This window comes from Myotis davidii, unplaced genomic scaffold (assembly GCF_000327345.1).
Source record: "Myotis davidii unplaced genomic scaffold, ASM32734v1 scaffold2339, whole genome shotgun sequence".
NCBI lineage: Eukaryota > Metazoa > Chordata > Mammalia > Chiroptera > Vespertilionidae > Myotis > Myotis davidii.
In genome coordinates, this window is record NW_006290672.1 from 282,015 (window position 1) to 300,531 (window position 18,517).

Genomic DNA, 18,517 nt, shown 5'->3' on the forward strand with positions numbered 1-18,517 from the left:
AGTGTCTGAGCTGAGAGCAGCGGTTCTCAACCTGTGGGTCGCGACCCCTTTGGGGGTCGAAAGACCCTTTCACAGGGTTCGCCTGAGACCATTGGAAAACGCATATATAATTACATGTTGTTTTTGTGATTAATCACTATGCTTTAATTATGTTCAATTTGTAACAATGATAATACCTCCTGCATATCAGATATTTACATTATGATTCATAACAGTAGCAAAATTACAGTTATGAAGTAGTAATGAAAATAATTTTATGGTTGGGGGTCACCACAACGTGAGGAACTGTATTAAAGGGTCGCGGCATTAGGAAGGTTGAGAACCACTGAGTTAGAGTATAGATACTCTCTTGAAGGTGCAGACTATTTTGCAGATATAAATATGAAAAGTCACCTACTGGCATTATAAAATCTTGATATTAAAAGTCATGGCTAATTGATTCAGACCAGTGACCTAAAATTGTTTTCAGAACCCAAAAGACATTCAGATTTTTACTTTTGTTCCTCAGTGTTGTGAGAGATAGCTTCTGGGTGCTGTTGCACGCTCTAAGGAGCGAGTCTACAAGCTATACTTTCAGATTGGCACTATGGTCTAATGCTAAGGTATCCTATCCATAGTCAATACAGGCTTTATATACCTATGACAGGACCGCAAAATGTCTTTCCTGTGCTTGCTTTTACTCTATCCTCAAAAAATATCAACCAGCAAATATTTTTGGAGTGCCTACCATGTTTAAGATACTGAGGTGACTGCCTATACAGGAAGTAAAATGGCAAATAGATTGCTTAATAAGATAGAAGAGATAATGATGACAAATATATATAAAATTCATCCCAATTTATAAGGTCACTTCCTGAAGACTCTCCCTCTGAAATGCAGGCTTCATTGATTCCTCCCCTCTTTGTATTTCTCAGAGCACACACTTTGTTTGGCTCCTTGTAACATTCTGCCTTTCAGTTTTGGTTTTGTTTTATGTTAATTAATCTTATCGCACTAATAAGATTATGAGAAACCTAGAAGTCAGAGATCTTGGTCAAAAGTTATCTGCAACCCAAGTAATTCCTGACATAGTGTTGATCACATTACAGTTCTCTATAATTATTTTGGTTAATTAATCTAATATTTAAGAGTATATTATCCACATAACCACTCATTTTTATTACAACCTCCAGAGACACAAATGAAAGAAAAAAAGATGAAATTCGGTGTATCACCATCAACTGCTAGTTCTGGAATCTTCTATTGGTCAGATGTTTACAGCAAATTGTGTGGAAACCGAGCAATTTAGAGCAATGAACAGCATTCTTTCCTGTGATGGGGTATTTCAGTACGTTAATAATATTGTTTGCTTTTTTAAAAACTAGATTACATCATTTTTAGTTCTAATGCAAACTTAATGCACTACCTATTCATTTGAAGAGTCAAAAATAATGATCTTGGATTTATATAATTTTCTCAGAAAATAAACTAAGAACTTTATGTCCTCTGGAACATGATATCATAAAGCATAATGAAGGCAGAGCTGCTGGATGTATATTCTGCCAACTGCTACTATTCAAATTGCCACTGACCTTCCTTGGAAGGCTTTGGAGAGCCTTACTATCCGTTTTTCTTCATCTAATTCAGTGAATAGCCCTTCTCACAGCTATGACTCTGCCATAGAAAATTTGAACCAGCCAATTGTGGGAAAAGAGTTAAGAAACTTGCTTTTAAATGGCAGAATTCAAAGTTGGATAGAAGTAACAGTAAAGAAAGTTGTCTTGGAACAAATAATGGGTTATAGCATGGGGGTACAGAGAAACTAGATACAAGTGATATTGATTCCTTCTCTTTCATTTGCTTTGGTGCTTCCCTTGGGAATCTAACACATAAATCAATTCCCTAGGTTTATGAATATTGAGAAGTGATCAACTGAATTCAACTTTCTCTAAAAGGTTATCTAGCTAGGAGATATCACATTAAATATATTATCAGATTTTAAAAGTTGTGACTTGAAAAATCTTTCTCCACACCAGAGTCCCAAACACAGGATACCTCCCCTGCATGACATACTTCTGTAGACACCTGGTGGTAGGGAATGCTTGTTACAAGTGCTATATTTGGAGGGCAAGATACCAAAGCATCACAACTGTGAGACAAAGATGAGAGTTCCCGTCCCATATTTCTAAGTACTTACAGGAGTTTTTCTTTGGAAGAGCTACAACAAATATTGTCAAAACCCCTTAATCAACATATTCCTCTTACTATATCTCCGTGTTATTCTCACCTTACCATTCACTCTGTCCACATTCTAAATTCAACTCCATCTTCAATATTGAGTTCAGAGGCCACTACTTTTATTTCATTACAACACAAAGTGATCTTACCTTTTCCTAATTTGTTTTCCCCCTTGACTTGATAGTTTCCTTCCCTGAGCTATCTTTTTAGCGATAACCTATCAAGTAAACATTTTTTCACATATAATCACTCTCTTTAAAAATATACTGTCTGATATTATATGTCAATTATATATCAATTTCAAAAGAATAATATCAGAAAGGAAGTAAAGTAGAGGCAAATCTCTAGTAGAAGGAAGATGATGTGTTTGTATTGACAGGTAAATCAGAGATGCGGAAAGCGCTGTCTACCTGGCAGATGGCTATGATGGAAGTAGAAAACAGAAAAATTCCCTATATACCTGAAAAACTCAATTCCACAGAAAAATTCAAGTCTTCTTTATATCTGTGAATTATAATGCCCTCCACCAAGTTCTTTTCTAGAAATGGAACAAACTGGAGAACTAGTTGCTTTGACTATCTTGTCCTTACCAGAAAAGTAATGTACTTTCTAGCTCTGCTTTTATTTAATCTATTTGGGGAAGACACGTAATATCAGGTTTCTTTGGAATAATAGAGGTACTTTGTCCTTTTTTTTTTCCTTTCAGAATCAGAAGTCACTGTTAGCCACTAACATAAAGATCTGTCTGTAAACTAAAAGCTTGGCTTTCACTTTAAAAGCAAGAGGCGTGCCATAAGTCATCAAAATGAATATTCAATGGAAAAAGGCATCAATGAGCAAACAATTTAAAGAGGGTGTGTTAGACTTGAAGGTAACCAAGATCAATTTTAAATATAATTTTAAAATAAAATATAATAAAGACTAATTAATTTGTGCTCTTATATTCAGGGGAACATGATGTGTTTTTTTAAAATGAATTTACAGATATAAGTTTATAGCTGATTTAAAGGAAGCTTTCTTTGCAGAAATCTAAAGATATGAAAATAATAAGTAATAATGGAAATGAGTCATTCATTCACTCTTTCATCCAACATTTATTGGACACATTTATGGAGCACTTCCGTACTGTTAATAAACATTGCTTCAACTACTAAAATACAACTTTTGAACGGGGGCACAAATATTCCCAGTGAATTATAATATTTTAATACCATTATAAAAATATTATTTTATTAAATATAAGAATACTTAAAAAATATCTATTTAAGTCCTTAGTAAATAATGGATGAGGCAGAAAAAAACAAACTCAGAAACTTTGAAGTATATGCTGAGTATTTCAGCCATAATCTCTTTTACCCTCCCGTTTCCAGGCACTTAAGCCAGTCATGTTTTTCCTAGCCAAACCTTGTTTTCAGAAATTAAACTGTCAAGTTCATTATGCAGGGGCATGCCACTAAATAATAGAAAATATCAATATTCATTTTGCCTTATTTAAAATTTTTTTTTATTGATTCAGAGAAGAAGGGAGAGGGAGAGATAGATAGAAACATCCATGATGAGAATCACTGAACCACTGCCTCTTGCATGCCCCCTAGTGGGGATTGATCCCACAAACCTGGGCATGTGCCATGACAGAGAATCAAACCGTGACCTCCTGGTTTATAGGTCAACACTCAACCAGTGAGCAACACCAGCTGGGCTTATTTTGCCTTATTTGAAAAGAAAAAGCATTCTTCAAGAGTAAATTTAGCCCTACCTGACATGGCTCAGTGGATAGAGCATCGGCCTGCAGACTGAAGTGTCCTGGGCACCTGACTGGGTTGCGGGCTTGATCCCCAGTAGGGGATGTGCAGGAGGCAGCCATTCAATGATTCTCTCTCATCATTGGTGTTTCTAGCTCTCTCTCCCTCTCCCTTCCTCTCTGAAATCAATAAAAATTATATATTTTTTAAAAAAAGAGAAAATGTATAGGGTTTTGACATTTACTAAGTGGCATCTATATGACACAAAGTTAAGTGGGTTGCTTCATGCAATCCCTCTGACAAACTTATTTTGTACTGACTTCCATGTTGTGATTGCTGTAAATAAGGCTTTGAGGAGTTAAGTAAATGGCAACAATGCTAGTGACAATAATAGCAAGAAAACAACAATAGCTAACTTTTGTTTAGCATCTGATATGTACTAGGTATTTAATATTACAAGATTTACACAATAGCAGTTTTTCTTTGGCAAGCCCATAGGACCCAGGGAACCTGGATAATTCACTTACACCTTGGAGGCCTCACATGTTAAGTATGGGTAATAATAACCACTTTCATTTGGAATGTAAAAATTAAATGGAATAATTTATATAATTTTCAGCACATTGCCTAGCATTGAGTAGATGTTCAATAAATGATAGTTTATATTGCAACTATATACATCATGTCTCCTCATTTAATAAGAAACCTTGCTACAGGTCCTTTGAATAGTCAAAACAAAACAAAAGCTTATAATTTCCCATATCTACATTTGCTATTCTTCCTAATTTCCATTAATAAAATCATGCTGCTTTTCCCCTCATGGTTTGTCAGTATGTAAAAATCACCTAAAATTTTCTGACCAAAATTTTAGCTTTCCTTCGATTGTGGAAAAGTGGAAACTCTCCCTTTGTTCTCCCTCCCATTTTTTTACCTGTGGGCTCTGACTCAAGCACAGTTACTGGTATATGCATTCCCTATTTGCGGGGAGATCTGGGTAAATAAGTGGTGGCCATAAATTCCCATTTATTAGATTGTTTGGAGAACTAAAAAAAAAAAAATTCCTGAAATCCCTTGTGTATAAGTTTTCAGAAAATCGTAATTCATTTTCCAGCATTCCAATGACACATACACTACTCCAAAAGAACTAGACAAAGTCCTTTTCAAAAGGATGAGTTAGAAAATGTAAAGAGAATTAGTAGAAGAACATTCCAAATGTATTGAGATTGAGTGAAATTTGTATTTGATATTTCTTCTTTCACAATTCCCAACTCTGATGTTTTTTATAATATTCCATCATCTCACTCCAAGGCCACTTCCAGAGAAATAATAGAACCATCTTCTAAAAAAAAAAAAAAAACCTGTGCTCATTTTACTCCTCAGCATGTATGCCTTCTCTGTAGCTCATCAGCAAAGTCTGTTAGATGCTGAAACATTTGTAGAGACCATCTTTTTAATCTTCAATCTTCAGTTCTTAGTTTCTTTTTTAGGCTGCTGTGTGCTTTGTAACAAGGGACAAGTGGCTTGATTGCCTTGCTCTGCCCAGCTCTGTGATACTCATCTCACTTCTCGTCAATGAATTTCAAACCCTGATCATTGATATAAATGCTTCCACAAAGCTTTCACAGGAGAACAGTCTGCAGTCACGTGCAGAGAGTCCTGACCTTCCAAATGTATTTTTCCTGCCCCCCCCCAATCATTTCTATTCTCTTTCTGCCTCTCAGCAGAAATGTGGAAGCACCCCCCACTTCTCATTTGTATGCTCAACTGACACCACAACTCATTAAATTTTGAAACCATTTAAATATGCGTATAAGGAATCCACATTTCATTCAAGCTTTCTCAAACCAGAAAGGCTAGTTCTTTTTTTTTTAACACTTTTTATTTTCCATGTCAATATTGTCTTATAAATGTAAATGTCCATGATATATAGGTATATAAAATATTATTTATGCTCTCAAAGTCTAAAATATTTGATAAAAAAGAGACATATTTCTCAGGGTAAAATTTCTCCCTGAAAATGAATAAACTCATAACAGAAAGGCTATTATACCACATTCCTATGCTTTCAGTTTGGACAACACGAAGTTGCTGCTGTTTGCCTATATCTTTCACTATTTGCCACTTTTCTCTTCAGAAAAGCTTTACTTCCTCAACCGCTAGCTCAACTGCAATCTTTCCCTCAGCGCCTACTTCTCTCATCACACACCTCCCGCCTCTGGCAAAGTTGGCCATTGATATTTTATGCTCTAGCATAGTGGTCAGCAAACTCCAGACTGTCTTTGGATGGCATATGAGCTATGAATGGTGTTTACATTTTTATATGATTGGCAAAAATCAAAAGATGAATAATATATCATACTATGTAAAAATTGTATGGAGCTTGAATTTCAGTGTTTATAGAGTTCTTGGACCTCAGCCACACCCACTCATTTATATGTTGCCTATGGCTGACTTCATGCTATAAGTCCAAAGCTAAGTAGTTGGGAAAGACTACATGGTCCACAACATCAAAATATTTACTATCTGGCTCTTTACAGAAAGTTTGTCGACCTCTGCTTCTTTACCTTGCTGCTCCAAGTGTACTCCGTGGGCTGACAGCCTAACATCACCTGGGAGCTTGTTAATAACACAAAGTCTCCAGCCCATCCCTGGACCTACTGAATTAATATCAACATCTGAACAGTATCCCCAGATGATTCTATACACAATAGGTTTGAGGAACGTTGTTCTAGCACTCATTGTGTTGTCTTAAAATTGTTTGTCAATATTTTAACAGGTAAAAAAAAATAGAAACATGACCAGGATATTAAAATGTAAGAGTTATGGAAGATATGTGATTTAGGACACATCTGGGTCATTGCAAAATAACACAATGTAATTCATTGTACTAAAAATAAAGTACAGCCCTAGCTGGTTTGGTTCAGTGGATAGAGTGTTGACCTGCAGACTAAAGGGTCCTAGGTTCGATTCTGGTCAAGGGCACATGCCTGGGTTGCAGGCTCGATCCCCAATGGGGGGCGTGCAGGAGGCAGCCAATCAATAATTCTCTCTCATCATTGATGTTTCTATCTCTCTCTCCCTCTTTCTTCCTCTCTGAAATTAATAAAAATATATTTTTAAAAAAGTACAATATCACATTAAAGCAGAAATAAGAAAGATTCATTCATCTTTTTATATTTGCCAAGAGGAAATATGAACTAAAATTGTTATCACTTAGCAATGTATTCATTCAGTAACATCACACTTCAATTATATTCATATCTATGCTATGTAGTCCATATAGTCATATATTTACACTATATTATATATGTTATATTTTTTTAAATATTTTTATTGATTTCAGAGAGGAAGGGAAAGGGAGAGAGCTAGAAATATCAATGATGAGAGAGAATCATTGATTGGCTGCTTCCTGCACATCCCCCACTGGGGATCGAGCCTGCAACCCGGGCATGTGCCCTTGCCTGGAATCAAACCTGGGACCCTTCAGTCTGCAGGCTGACGTTCTATCCACTGAGCCAAACCAGGTAGGGCTATATTCTATTTTTAAGCGTGAAACATAAGCCCCTTTAGCAATGATCCTAAATACTTTATAGGTTGTGCTATAATTCAGTTTTCACAATTTTGAATCTGCTTGTTTCATAATGCATAGCAGTGATATGATTTGGTTACCTGCCTATGAAGTTCTTGGTGCATGAAACAGGCCAAGAAAAAGCTATCAAAATCCCTGTTGGACTGCTCAACAATTCAAACTAGGCATCTATATGTGTCAACTGCTTGCATAGCTAATGTTACATTTAAAGTCTTGACAATACTTTTACTGCTGTCACAGTAAGTTGATAGCTCACGTCTGCAACCCTTTGTTAAGGTCTTAGTAACTCAGGCCTCTAATGTTTGAGCAGGCTGCAATATTTACAGCTACCACTTGGTGGGGAGTAGGAAAATATCCTCTGCAATTGAACAACCACATATTAACCATCTCAAAAGTCACACAAATGACTTTTTAATAGGTAGAACCTATTTATTTATTCAGTTATTCAGTGAAATGAATATTTACTGAACCATATGCTAGGCAATGTGCTAGATGCTAAGAATGCAATATTAAGCAAAAGCAAATACCGTCCCTGATCTCATGGAGTTCACATCTAGTGGAGGAAGTGGCAGTCCCCAACTAATCACAAACATAAATGTATAATTATAAACTGCGATCAGTGCTATGAGGAAAGTCACACAGTCTTATCTATGAGGGCGTATAACAAAAGAAGTTGACCTAGTCTTGGAGGTTTGGGGGGGGAGGGGGCGGTTAGAAAGGTGTCCCTGTTCCCAGGAGAAATATCTCTTAGGTTGTGCTCTGGAGGTTTAATAGGAGTTAACTGGTGATGCAAGTGTCAGGAGAGGTAGGAATTGCAAGGAAGTATTCGCAACAGAGGAGAGAGCATGATGTGTTCAAGGAACTGACAGTAGACAGTGTAGCTGAAGCATTCATGTGGAGGGTGGGGGGAAAGGGTAAACTATGCTACTGATGAGGTAGATAGGGGCCAGACCAGGCTGCCTTTCATAAACCATGATAAAGGTTTTGGTATTTATTCTAAAACCAGTAAGAATTGGGAGGATGGATTTGAGAGTGCACATGTGTAATTGGGGCGATTAGTTAGAAGGCTGTTTCAGACTCTGAAAAAAGATGACGGAAAGCCAAACTGGTATGAAGAGAGTGGAAATGGAGTGAAAATGTTTAGGAAGTAAAGCTGACGGAAGTTAGTGATGAATTTGGTTTGGGGGCATAAGGGATAGAAAGATGTTCAAGGATGACTGACAGTTTCTGGTTTGATCCAGCTAATTAAATGACTCGTTACCAGTGAGGCTAAGAAACTTGCAACACGTTGATAACATGTTTTCATATAATCTAAACCCTATGAAGTCAATGAGAACACTCAGTGGAATGCAATTAATTATATATAGATGTTAATTGATGTTTACTTTTAATGAACATATCACAATTATATGATTTGATTTTCATATTAGCATATTAGCATCTCTAAAGATATAAGTAAAGATAGTTTTGAGGAAGCTAAATAAACAACCCTACCTAAATGTACAAAGACGGAATAATTCATAAAGCCATTTTAGCAAGCTCATATATGCAATGTATTACTTGTCTGAGCCATATATTTATTTTTGATAGGGGAAAATAATTTTTAAATAAGAATGAAATGAGATAGAATAGGGAAATATTCATTTCACACAACATGTAAAATTTTCCAAGCCATTAAAATATCTGTATGTTATTTAAAAGATATGGGCTATTTTTTTATTCTGACCTAAGGACATATTCGTTGATTTTTTTGAGAGAGAGAGGGGAAGAGAGAGACGGACAGACAGAGGGAAATATTGATATGAGAATGAAATATCGATAGGTTGCCTCCTGTACATGCCCGACCAGAGATCGAAACTGCAACCTAAGCATGTGGCCTGACCAGGAACTAAACCCGTGACCTTTCAGTGTACTGGGGGACGGTCCAACCAACCAAGCCACATCAGCTGGGGCTGGGCTATTGTTTTTTTTTTTTTTAATTAGAGCAATATGTACTAAACGTAAGACTAATAAATATTTTTAAAGAGTGAAACAAAAACAGTATTGTTTATATCATAAACTCTTTGATCATGATATCCACTATACGACGTGCTGATTTACTTGCTGCAGTTACTTAAGTCATACCCATATTTTATATTTAAAGCGATATAAATGCTTTGAAAAGTATAATTTAAAAGTACAAGCATATTTTTGAAAGGCATATGGTTAAAAACAAAAAGCATACACAGACAATTATTTTACTGTTATCTAGTATGGATGGACACGTAACTCTACTTTGTAGCTATTTGACTACTTACCTTTCCAAAATAAAGTAATTTTCACTTATTTTGAAAAGTTGAACTATTTTAGAATGCATGCCTTCCAAACTATATTGTCGACCTTGTTGGATTTTGGTGCAAACTACTCAGAGTGAAAGATATGTACAGCACATAGTTTTCAAGAAATTAGTTGGCTCAATTAGATTATTGAATCCAATAAAAATGTCATTAGGTACTTAGTTAATGCCATGTTTTAGAGTTCAATTGATTATTATAGAGGACCACTTAAATTTTTAGAATATTAATAAGAGTAAAAAAAATGAGAAATGTGAAATTATCTTATTAAGTTTCAGATTTTTCTATGCTTTAAATCTGTGTATATATATTCATTTACTAAAAAGCATGCCAGACTGGGTACCTTTCTTCTAGAGGTGCAATTATTTTATCATTTTTAGTTCATAGTTTTATTGAACTAATATTGAATATGTTATTAAATATGTATTATTTGCAAGACATTGTTAGTTCCTATAGGTGATATAAAAGGCATATACTCTGCACAGAACACACTATGATATTAAGTATGATACTACTTAACACAAATTCTGTATACCTTTTGGGAGCTTTGATTACGTATTATTTACTTTAACCAAACAAAGAGTTGAACAGCAATAAAATATATTTACTTTTAATTAAAACCAAGAAATTAAAATATTTGTGAAGAAAGAAATGAACTAAAATGCACTGCAAAGTGAAATAAGGGAAAAGTCTATCAATGTAGGTAATATTTGAGTTCCATTAGCATCTATGTCTAAAACTAATTTAGTAACCTAAAGAACTCTGATATACTCAGGTATATATCAGAGAACTCATATTGACCCAAAATCCTGTTAAGTAAAGCTGTATTTATTTGTAGTAACACAAAGCCACATAAATAAAAGATAGAAAGATAAAATTTTGTTAATATAGGTGTTAAGAGAGTGACAAGTATAAATCCCGCCATGGCATTGTAAAGGCGATGTATGTTCAACATTTCTTCATTACATCAGTCTTCTCTGTGAAGAAGCTTTAAATAGGATTTTACAGGGAAAAAAATAACATTTACCTTTAATACTTACTGATATTACAAACCTTATCCAGCTCAGGAGGAGCACAGCTGTCCAAGTGATCATTTTCACAGGAGACAGTGAATGCATTACCTTAGTTATTACTTTGTGGGGATATCACTCACTATATATATATATCATAGTAGCATAGGTAACGTTAGGGCTTAAGGAAAGGTATTACTAAGTTTGAGTGATAGCTAAAAACCAATCAGGTCAACTGACTTTTCTTTTTTACGATCAATGGAATCTTACATAGTTTAAAATAGCCACAGAAATCACCAGGAACCCACATTTTAAACACTTGAAGAATTTCAGGTTGTAGACGTATAGCCATTATAATAAAGCTCTTGGTAGAGTGAAAATGAACACATTCAATGCCATTAGTAATTATTCACCATTAATAACCAATTTCTAACATTTACATTAAGTATACTCTGTGCGTAAATTTTTCATGTCACTAAAACACCCTGGAGATGCCAGCCTTGTGGAGAAGTGAAGAAAGAACAGCCTTACAAACTTACATGATGAGATTTGGGGCATATTTTTCCTTTCAGCCCATCAGGGAATTCAATGGCTGGAGCCACATTTTCAATGTTAAAATGTGTCTCTCTCTGGATGGGATAGGCTTGTTAGGTATTTGCCCCGTTGGGATGAATTTGTGTATCAAATATTCTCCGATTAGCAGGTGGGTAAGAGCAAGGTGTCAACAGGCCTGTGTGTAAAGAGGGGTGCACAGGCCTGGGAGAAGAGCGAGGAGCAATCGTTATGGAGACAATATGGTAAGGATAGATAGTGCTGAAAGGAAGATACTAAAGAGGAAATTGGTTTTCATATTCTACTAAAGCTGACTTTGGTTTTTCCTACGAGGCAGGGATTACTATGCCACTGATATAAGTGGGATGGCCTTGTATGAACACTGTTGAAAGCCGGAGAGTGTGAACTTACCTTCATGTCCACGTTAACTTGTTTCACAAATGCAGTGAAAACATCTGCAGGCAAACTGAGATCTTCACAGACTTACAATGAGTGGCTTCCTGTGCATGCTCAGAACAGCTACTGGGGCTCTTTAAAATTGTACATTTTACACTTTCTGAATTTCATTTTTTCCTCCATGGAAAGCTGCCTATAACATCATGAACTTTTTCAATACATATTAAACAAAGGAAGTGTAACCTTTGTCATCATCTTAAATGGTGAGTCAATAAACAACATAGCAGGGCAATTTGATGCTGGCCATCCTAACATTATAATGGCTATATTATAATGCAGCGATTTTAATGCAACTGTCTTGATGTAAAATCACTTTTTTCTTTTATTTTTTAATCATTAATAATGTGTATAACAGACATTCCCAAGTCTATTCCGTCCCTAACCTCTCTCCAATTTTGATAGACTTCCACTTTCTCCTTTATTTTTGATTGTTTAATCTTTTATATAATGAGTATATAGTAATTTTATACTAAAAAAGCCTCTTAAAATTTTACTGTCAAAATAAATTAACCTCTATGATCTTATCAGTTCTTTTCTCAGCAGTATCATTCTAAAAACATTTTTGTAGTATTAAATATATGTATACTGGAGGCCCAGTGCATGAAATTCATGCGAGGGGGTGTGTCCCTCAGCCCAGCCTGCACCCTCTCCAATCTGAGACCCCTCAAGGGATGTCCGACTGCCAACCAAGATCAGGCCTAAAAGGGCAGTCGGACATCCCTCTCACAGTGCAGGATTGCTGTCTCCCAACCATTCGCCTGCATGCCTGATTGCCCCTAACTGCTTCTGCCTTCCAGCCTGATCACCCCCTAACCATTCCCCTGCCAGCTTGATTGATGCCTAACTGCTCCCCTGCCGGCCCGATTGTCCTAACAGCACTCCTCTGCCAACCTGGTCACCCCTAACTGCCCTTCCCTGCTGGCCCAGTCACCCCTAACTGCTCTCCCCTGCTGGCCTGCTTTCCCCTAACTACGCTCCCTTACAGGCCTGGTCGCCCCCAATTGCCCTCCCTGCAGGCCTGGTCATCCCTAACTGCCCTCCACTGTCAGCCTGGTTGCCCCCAACTGCCCTCCCCTGCCAGCCTGGTTGCCCCCAGCTGTCCTCCCCTGCAGGCATGGTCGCCCCCAATTGCTCTCCCCTGCAAGCCTGATGTTGCCCCCAATTGCCCTCCCTGCAGGCCTGGTCATCCCTAACTGCCCTCCACTGTCAGCCTGGTTGCCCCCAACTGCCCTCCCCTGCCAGCCTGGTTGCCCCCAACTGCCCATCCCTGCAGCCCTGGTCACCCCCAACTACCCTCCCTTTCAGGCCTGGTCCCTCCCAACTGCCCTCCCCTGCTGGCCATCTGTGGTGGCCATCTTTGACCACATGGGGGCAGCCATCTTTTGTGTTGGAGAGATGGTAAATTTGTATATTACTCTTTTATTAGATAGGATGACTCTAAGAACTTTCAGGGATTTAATTAAGTATTCCCTGTGCCATCTGGGATTTGATATTGACCACCTTGCCTAACTTGTAATATCATGCTCAGGAAGCCTACAAAATGCAAAGTTGTCAGTTCTCTGGATCAGTGTTGTTCAGCATTTATAACTTGATACCCTCTTTTTGAGAAACAGTTTTCTAAGTCTTACCTACTACTCCGGAGATTTTTTAGGACCATTTATGAAGAGTAGTTTTAAGAGCTTTGCTTTCTAAAATTTATAATAGGAAAACAATAGCTGAATTTCCTATGCCCCAATCTTGGATATGAGTTTGTTTCTGAAGGAGAAAACTGAACATTCACATTTTGTCTTCATTAACTTAATTGTTCTTATTTATGCTATCTTATTTTATATTTATTTCATATAAAGTCAGGATAGTGGTTAAATGCTTTGTCAAAGGTGTCTGTTTAACACATTATTTGGTAATAAATGAGCCTGAGATTTTTTAGGTTGCATTAAATAATATCCTTCAAATATTGTAAATCATTAATGGCAAATGTTTTCCTGGTTCAAAAGTAGGTCTATATTAGCAAAATAATAGGAACACCTTAAATATAATGGTTGATATTATTGCAAAATAGGAGTCCTGAGATATGTGTATGGGTATACTTACAATTATTTTTGAAGGATGGTGATGGTTGGCCTTTAGATGCTCGTGGATATTGATTGGTTGATAACCCTAAAAGCAAACATTTAAAAAAATACAATAAGAACTCTATCAGTAAGGTGCTATTTAGGATAACAATTTACACTATTTACATATAAAGCATAACTGAAAAGTAATGAGGCTGATAACCATAAGTACCTGAACAAAGACAGTCTCATTTATGTCAGTGTCAGACCTTCAGTTAAAGTGGAAATGAAATACCAGTTAAGTATTATAAAAGAATCCGCAAAATTCTAAATCTGATATTAAGAGAAAACATTATTTTGTATAAAATAATTGCAGACCAGAAGTACTTAAATGGTATTTACCAATAGGTATTGAAACAATTTTAGAAGCTAGAAGGGGAAATAACATCTGAATCACCATTTCAGTACCAATTATTTTTAAAGTGTCTATTGACATTATACATTTGGGGATGTGAAAACAAAACATATTAGCCAGCGACATTCATGCAGTAGGAAAAATAAATTAGGTGTAACCACATTAATATTTAACATGTGTTCATCATAAAATGTTTCCCAAAGCACATAAAACATAACCAAAAAGTTTTAAATACAAAGATTTTCTCAAAATATAAAGCTGTGGGAACCCACTCAGAGCCGCAGAGTTGGTATAAAGATTATTTTAAGTTGAAACAACAACTTCTGGAAAATGAGGTTACCATAAATCCCTTCTCCAGGGGAATGTTATAGCTCTGAAGGAGACAGGATGGCAGGTCATAGCTGTACAGACAAACCTTACCTCCTGTTTGTTCTTTTAAAAACCTATTTGTCTTTCCTAAAGAAACCTATTTGTTTTTCCTATGGAAAACTTTCCTCACTCCCCATCCCCTCACCACTAAAGTAGATATGTATATAAGCTTTTAATTTGAACAACTAAACAGTCCAGCTCCTTTGTTTTTTGACTCCCATATACATATGAAACAAACATTTATCACCAGTTAATCTCTTTTGTCAGTTTAATTTGCCTAGCTCAGTTACAGAACCCAAGAGGGTAGAGAAAAAGTTTTTCCTCCCCTAAAAAGCGAATTCTTCCATTCATCCAAGTAAGTAAAATGAAGTGATTAGCAGCCATTAGAGTTATGAAAAATACATAGGAATTATTATCAAGTTTTTGAAGACATTGAAATATTTTATTAGCTCACAAAGTTATGTTACCATAATTTGAAGTACAATAGAAAAAGTTAAGTAATAAATTCTAAAGCTACATTTAAATATTTTAATGCAACTACTCCTTTAATCATCCAACAATAGATTATCCATACAATGAATTATAACAACAAATCTTTGTGTTTTTCATTCCTTATGACAATACATAAAAATAAGTTCTGACTTCAAATTAGTGAAAACCCACTTGGGTAAAAGTCTTGCAACTTTAATCTAAATTTCAGAAAATACATTTAATATTATACATTTGAACTAGTATTTTCATGTCTCTCTTACAGCTCCAAATGATACAAAGATTTATTGAAATAAATATGTGAGAACATATTATCATATCAATCCTCTATTTTAATGAAATGGTAGGAGACCTATAGCAAATAAAAATAATTTCTTCATGAAAAATACATAAAACTGGTTCTACCTAGCATGTTTAAAGAAGCAGAGGTATAAAATAGCAATCATTGAGCAATGATGAAACTCTATGTTCATTGAAGAAGCTGGTGGCCAAGTTATTAGTCTGTACAGTAAAAATTACAGGTAGAATTACAGTCAAGCATGACATCATTTCAATACACAATAGTGACCCATTCTACTTGCTGTAGCTCCCACTTAATTTTACCTAATTGTACAAGTACCCTTCCAGGAAATAAAACGTTTGTGGCCAGAGAACAGCTGCCGGTGGAATTACCTCCCCCTAGTGGTTATCTGTGACATTGCAGTCAGAACAAATGTGAACTAGGATTGATACACCATTTATTCATGAAGGATTTATTTATTGCACACACCCCCACCCCTTGGGGGAGGATTGAGATATCTTCTAATGAAGCATTTCTGCTCTTTCATTAAAAAGCAAGCAATCTTATAATTTAAAATTTTTCTTTATAAGACATCAACTGAAAATACATTTTCTAATGTTTCTAAAATTTTACTGCACATTTCTAAAATTGTACATTTCTAATTAATTTTGAAAAAGTCTAGGTGAAATGATATATTTTCTTAATTTATGTCTCTTTCTTTAGCCCCACTTGCTTTGCCCTTCCCCCAAAACCATTAACATTTTAATATTAATATTTTGCCTCTATCATATGGTCTCCCTTTCCAGTCTTTTTTTTCTCAGCTATTTATACATAAATCTAAGATATATTTTATTATCAACTTTCTGTCATTTCAAGTTTTTATCCATCTTACCAAACTGTTATTTTTAAGTTCCCACATGATTTCAATAGATTTTTTTTTTCCCTTTGCAGGTCAGTGACTCTAGAAGGAAAGAGAAATACTCCTGACCACAACCTGGCTCTATACCTTAATTCAAACGTTATATAATATCTTCCTATAAAAGTAGTGCATAAAATATTTTTCAATTGTGCAATCCTATTACCTCTGATTGTACTTATAACTGATTTATAAAGTGACATTAAGGGTAATTTTGTGATTGTTCAAGGCAAATTTTATTCTACTTTTTCTACACAACTTATTTATTTTGCTATTAGCCTTCCCTAAGGAAGGATATTATAAAATAGTACTTTCAATTCAAAATTGTGCTTTAAAAGTCATTAAGATCCCTGTGAAGATGTAATTGATAAGTTTCCTGCTTCATTTTTCCTCAGTTGAAACACTAGGAAAAGAACAGGCATTTAAAATGGAATATCTACCACAGAAATGCCTATCTTACTGTGGCTAAAAGTCATCAGTAAAATGGCAATACTAAATCCTGAGTAGAAGGAATAAATGCTAGCATTACAAAAGAACTTAATGTGCTTCTTTGGCATGACATGGATATTCAATGTTTAAAAAGAAGAGAGTAATCTTTCATTCAGGATTAAACTGTCACCACATTCTGCCCAGCCAGTGTTGCTCAGTGGTTGAGCATTGACCTATGAACCAGGAGGTCACGATTTGATTCCTGGTCAGGGCACATGCCCGAATTGTGGGCTCAATCCCCAGTAGGGGGTGTCCAGGAGGCAGCCAATCAATGATTCTCTTTCATCATTGATGTTTCTATCTCTCCCTCCCTCTCCCTTCCTCTCTGAAATCAATAAAAATAAATATTTTTAAAAATCACCACATTCAAACCTAATGGTACCCTTTACTGCCTACTTTGATTTTTAAAAACTGTATATTAATGAAGTATAATTTTATTATAATAAAATGTACATAGTTTAAATATATAGTTTGATCAGTTTTGATAAAGGTATACACACCTGTGTAAATGCCATGCCAGGAGGATAGAATGTTTTCATCCTCCTACTCCCCTCCCAACTCCAGGCAACCACCTTCTATTGCTGTAGATTATTTTTGCCAGATCTAGAAGTTCATGTAAATGGAACCACACTGTGTTCTTTGTTTTCTATTTCTTCTACCCTTTGGTTAAAACATTGTTCTCTCTTTCACTGAGTCTTTTTTTAATTTTTAAAAAATCTTTATTCTTGAAAGTAATATATATGTCCCCTTATTTCCCCCATTGACCTCTTCTAGCCTGCCCCTAACCCCCACCCTAGGCCTTTGCCACCCCACTGTCTGTGTCCCCGGGTTATGCATATATATGCATACAAGTTCATTGGGTGATCCCTTCCCACCCATCCGCCCTCCCTTTCCTTCCCTCTGAGGTTGTTTCATGCTTCTATGTCTCTGGATCTATACTGTTCACCATTTTATTTTGTTCATTAGATTCTACATATGAGTGAGATCATGTGATACTTGTCTTTCTCTGACTGGCTTATTTCGCTTAGGATAATACTCTCCAGTTCCATCCATGCTGTTGCAAATGGTAAGAGTTCCTTCTTTTTTATAGCTGCGTAGTACTCCATTGTGTAAATATACCATAGTTTTTGCACACATATCTCCTTGCCTTATTCTGTTGATTTATTAACTTAAATTTCTTAACTTTCTGCTCAAGTTTGCATGGATTGTTTAACACCTCAATATTTGTCTACCATAATACTGCCTTTAAAGTTACTGGATCATGTCAAAGAGAGCAATGCAGTGTACTATTGAAGCAATTTCAAAAGGCAAAACCACTGGAAAAAGCTTTCAAATACAAAATGGCACATTGTTTAACACATTCTCATATTTAGCACAGTGCAAATAAATAAAAAAGTTATTTCCTAGTGTGTATAGAGCAGGGTGGGCAACCTTTTTGTGAGTGCGTGCCAAAACCAGCAAAATCTCTGACTCAAAATTCTTCTGCGTGCCAACCCTAATTTTTTGAGAACATGTTATGCCTACTTGATATCTCTTAAAGTGTATGTATGTGAAGAACCTTGAAGAAATAATAAAATTCATTCGAGCGACAAAAACACAGTATATGATG

General features: G+C 35.8%; 1 protein-coding gene across 1 annotated transcript in view; it reads right to left on the reverse strand.

Annotated features, from left to right (window-relative positions):
- LOC102757521 (5-hydroxytryptamine receptor 2C-like) overlaps positions 1-14,058 on the reverse strand; it is a 236,327-nt gene extending 222,269 nt beyond the window's left edge. The window contains exon 1 of the mRNA XM_006763688.2: positions 13,991-14,058. The gene's annotated coding sequence lies outside the window, so the exon portion shown is untranslated. The remainder of the gene's footprint in view (positions 1-13,990) is intronic.
- Between the last annotated feature and the right edge of the window lie 4,459 nt (positions 14,059-18,517).